We start from the raw sequence: 4,584 nt of genomic DNA on the forward strand, positions 1-4,584 counted from the left end.
AGGTTGTTCACCTAGTTGCATATCTAGACAACCTACTTTGATGCAAAGTTTAATTTGGTAAAGTATAGCTAAAATTTGTTGTTGCCTATTCACCCCCCCCCCCTCTAGTCAACCATATCGATCCTTTCATCAGTAACCTTTCAGGACAGACAAACAAGGGATACCACGCATGCACACACTGTTTAAATGACACCGAAAGTATATACCTGGACAAATGCAGGAAGAATGTGTACATGGGCCATCATCGATTTCTTCCGACCAACCATCAATGTCGAAAGAAAGGCAAACATTTCAAAGGCGAGGCAGATCACCGGAAGAAGCCCGCCATGCGTACCGGTGATGACATACTTGCTATGGTCAATGATTTACATGTAATCTTTGGAAAGGGTCCCGGCGGACTATCTGTTCCGAATGACGCTGAGGGACGCGCACCCATGTGGAAGAAGAAATCTATATTTTGGGACCTACCCTACTGGAAAGACTTAGAGGTCCTCTCTTCAATCGACGTGATGCACGTGACGAAGAACCTTTGCGTGAACCTGCTAGGCTTCTTGGGCGTGTATGGGAAGACAAAAGATACACCGGAGGCACGGGAGGACCTGCAACGTTTGCACGAAAAAGACGGCATGCCTCCAAAGCAGTATGAAGGTCCTGCCAGCTACGCTCTTACCAAAGAAGAGAAGGAAATCTTCTTTGAATGCCTGCTCAGTATGAAGGTCCTGACTGGATTCTCGTCGAATATAAAGGGAATAATAAATATGCCAGAGAAAAAGTTTCAGAACCTAAAGTCTCATGACTGCCACGTGATTATGACGCAACTGCTTCCGGTTGCATTGAGGGGGCTTCTACCAGAAAACGTCCGATTAGCCATTGTGAAGCTATGTGCATTCCTCAATGCAATCTCTCAGAAGGTGATCGATCCAGAAATCATACCAAGGCTAAGGAGTTATGTGGCGCAATGTCTTGTCAGTTTCGAGCTGGTGTTCCCACCATCCTTCTTCAATATCATGACGCACGTCCTAGTTCATCTAGTCGATGAGATTGTCATTCTGGGGCCCGGATTTCTACACAATATGTTCCCCTTTGAAAGATTCATGGGAGTCCTGAAGAAATATGTTCGTAACCGCGCTAGGCCAGAAGGAAGCATCTCCATGGGCCATCAAACAGAGGATGTCATTGGATTTTGTGTTAACTTCATTCCTGGCCTTAATAAGATTGGTCTCCCTAAATCGCGGTATGAGGGGAGACTGACAGGAAAAGGCACGCTTGGAGGAGACTCAATAATATGCACGGACGGGCATTCTTGGTCTCAAGCACACTTCACAGTTCTACAGAACTCTACCTTGGTGACCCCGTATGTCGATGAACACAAGAACAGTCTGCGCTCCAAACACCCGGAGCAGTGTGACAACTGGATTACATGTGAACACATCAGGACTTTCGGCAGTTGGTTGGAAACACGTCTCAGAGGTGACAACACTGTTTGTGATGAGTTGTACTCGTTGTCCAGGGGACCATCTTCGACAGTATTGACTTACAAAGGATACGAGATAAATGGGAATACATTTTACACGATCGCCCAAGATCAAAAGAGCACCAACCAAAATAGCGGTGTCCGCTTTGACGCAGTAACCGATGCATTTACCAATAGGGGAAAGGACACATATTATGGTTACATAGTGGACATATGGGAACTTGACTACGGACATGATTTTAAGGTCCCTTTGTTTAAGTGCAATTGGGTCAATCTGTCAGGAGGAGAGGTAAAGATAGACCCACAGTACGGAATGACAACAGTGGATCTGAACAATATTGGGTACAGAGACGAACCGTTCGTCCTGGCCAATGATGTGGCACAGGTTTTCTATGTGAAGGACATGTCTACCAAACCGAGAAAAAGAAAAGATAAGGAAGCGAACACATCATATGATGAGCCAAAGCGCCACATATTTCTTTCAGGAAAAAGAGACATCGCTGGAGTGGAGGGCAAGACAGACATTTCCAAAGATTATGAAAAGTTTCATGAAATTCCTCCCTTCAAAGTCAAGGCTGACCCAAGCAACATGTTAAACGATGAAGATTATCCACGGTTACGGCGCAATAAGAAGTCTGGAGTTCAAACAAGTTCAAAAAAATGAAACCCCTTTGTAACAGATGATCTTTCGTCCGAAACCCTGATACTTCGAAAGATATTGTCCGTTTTGTACACGAAGTGCATCCAGTTTTTGTCGTAACCATCTCAACTTTGTTGCACATGCTATATGGGTGAAATGATGATACCATGCCAATTTTCAACCTTTTCGGAGTTCATTTGAAATGCTTTTCAATTTTAGGGTCTTATAGCTCAAAAAAAGCAGTAAATGCATGAAAAATAACAAATGAAGTCAGAAAGGGTTGAAAATTGGTTATGTTGCTTTGAATGGTGCATTTTGAACACACAAGAAGTCTGGAGTTCAAACAAGTTCAAAAAAATGAAATCCCTTTGTAACAGATGATCTTTCGTCCGAAACCCTGATACTTCGAAAGTGATTGTCCGTTTTGTACACGAAGTGCATCCAGTTTTTGTCGTAACCATCTCAACTTTGTTGCACATGCTGTATGGGTGAAATGATGATACCATTCCAATTTTGAACCTTTTCGGAGTTCATTTGAAATGCTTTTTAGTTTCAAGGTCTTATAGCTAAAAAAGCAGTAAATGCATGAAAAATAACAAATGAAGTCAGAAAGGGTTGAAAATTGGTTATGTTGCTTTGAATGGTGCATTTTGAACACACAAGAAGTCTGGAGTTCAAACAAGTTCAAAAAAATGAAATCCCTTTGTAAGAGATGATCTTTCGTCCGAAACCGTGATACTTCGAAAGAGATTGTCCGTTTTGTACACGAAGTGCATCCAGTTTTTGTCGTAACCATCTCAACTTTGTTGCACATGCTATATGGGTGAAATGATGATACCATGCCAATTTTGAACCTTTTCGGAGTTCATTTGAAATGCTTTTCAATTTCAGGGTCTTATAGCTAAAAAAAGCAGTAAATGCATGAAAAATAAATAAATGCATAAAACTATAATATTTGTTATGATCAACTAAAAAACTAAAATCAATTTAAATATTCTGTTATGATCAACTAAAACAAAACTATAATATTATTCAATACAAAATAGAATCAACTAAAAAGCTTTTATAAAACTATAATAGCAAAAGGAATCAGGCCCGCGGAATTTAAACTATTCAAATTTTAAAACTAATGGCATTAACAGAAAGTTTATAATTTTGTGACCTAAAAGCAAAAATAAATAACAAAAAAACTATAAGTATTTAGTTTTAAGTAGAAATAAAAAAATAAAAAGCAAAAAAGATAAGCAAAAAACAAAAAAATGCCACATATTGGGCCTCCACGGCCTGAATACGACTAGAAACCCCACCATGGGCCAGAAATCAGGCCCGCAGAAGGCCCAATAGGCCCAACAGGCAGAGACAGAATGGTTTGGCCCATAGGCCTGCATTAGAGAGGAGCTCGAGACTGTTGTTGCAGCGGGGCTTATAAACCAGTCGCGGCGCTACTCAACTAGCAAGGTGGGACTAAACTTTTGGATGCGGGCAGCACCAGCCTATCGTCCCGGTTGATGGCACGAACCGGTATCATAGGGGGCATTGGTCCCGGTTCGTGGCACCAACCGGTACCAATACCCGCCTATGGTCCCGGTTCGTGGCACCAACCGAGACCATATGCCTCTGTTTCCTGCCCTTTGGGTTGCCGAATAGAGACCTATGGTCCCGGTTGGTGGCACGAACCGGGACCATAGGGGGGCATTCGTCCCGGTTCGTGCCACGAACCGGGACCATTGGTATGGCTATATAAACAGCACTTGTGAAAATTTCCCCCAACGGCTCCATTCTCCCCCGATGCCGCCAGGCCGCTCCTCGTCGCCGTCGTCGCGCCCTGCCCCGTCGCCGTGCGCTTGCCGTCGCCGTCCGATGCCCCCAGGTTGCTCCTCTTCGCGCTCGCCGTTGCCGTCGCCGGTGAGCCTCTGTCTCCTCCCCTTTCTGTCGCCGCCGCCGCCGCCGCTGTCCCGTCGCCGCTGCCGTCGCCGCTGCCTTCGCCGCCGCCGCTGTCCCGTCTGTTAATATGCATGTATGTATGTATGTATGTATGTATGTATGTATGTATGTATGTATGTATTTTTAATATGCATGTATGTATGTATGTATATATGTTCATATGCATGTATTTTCTTTGTGTATATATGTTCATATAAAGGAAGAAGAAGAAAAAGTTATATATGAGAAGTGGAAGAAGAGGGAGTTATATATGAGAAGTGGAAAAAGTTATATATGAGAAGTGGAAAAAGTTATATATGAGAAGTTATATATGAGAAGTTATATATGAGAATTTATGCATGTATTTTCTCTGTGTATATATGTTCATATAAAGGAGTGGAAGAAGAGGATAAAAAAAGATGAGAAAAAAGAAGAAAAAAAGGAGAAGAAGAAAGAACGGAGGTATATATAATCTTCTCCTCCATTCTTTCTTCTTCTCCTCTTTTTTTCTTCTTCTTTCTCTTCTTTTTTTTATCGGGTGTCGACA

This window comes from Triticum dicoccoides, chromosome 4B (assembly GCF_002162155.2).
Source record: "Triticum dicoccoides isolate Atlit2015 ecotype Zavitan chromosome 4B, WEW_v2.0, whole genome shotgun sequence".
NCBI classification, from domain to species: Eukaryota; Viridiplantae; Streptophyta; class Magnoliopsida; order Poales; family Poaceae; genus Triticum; species Triticum dicoccoides.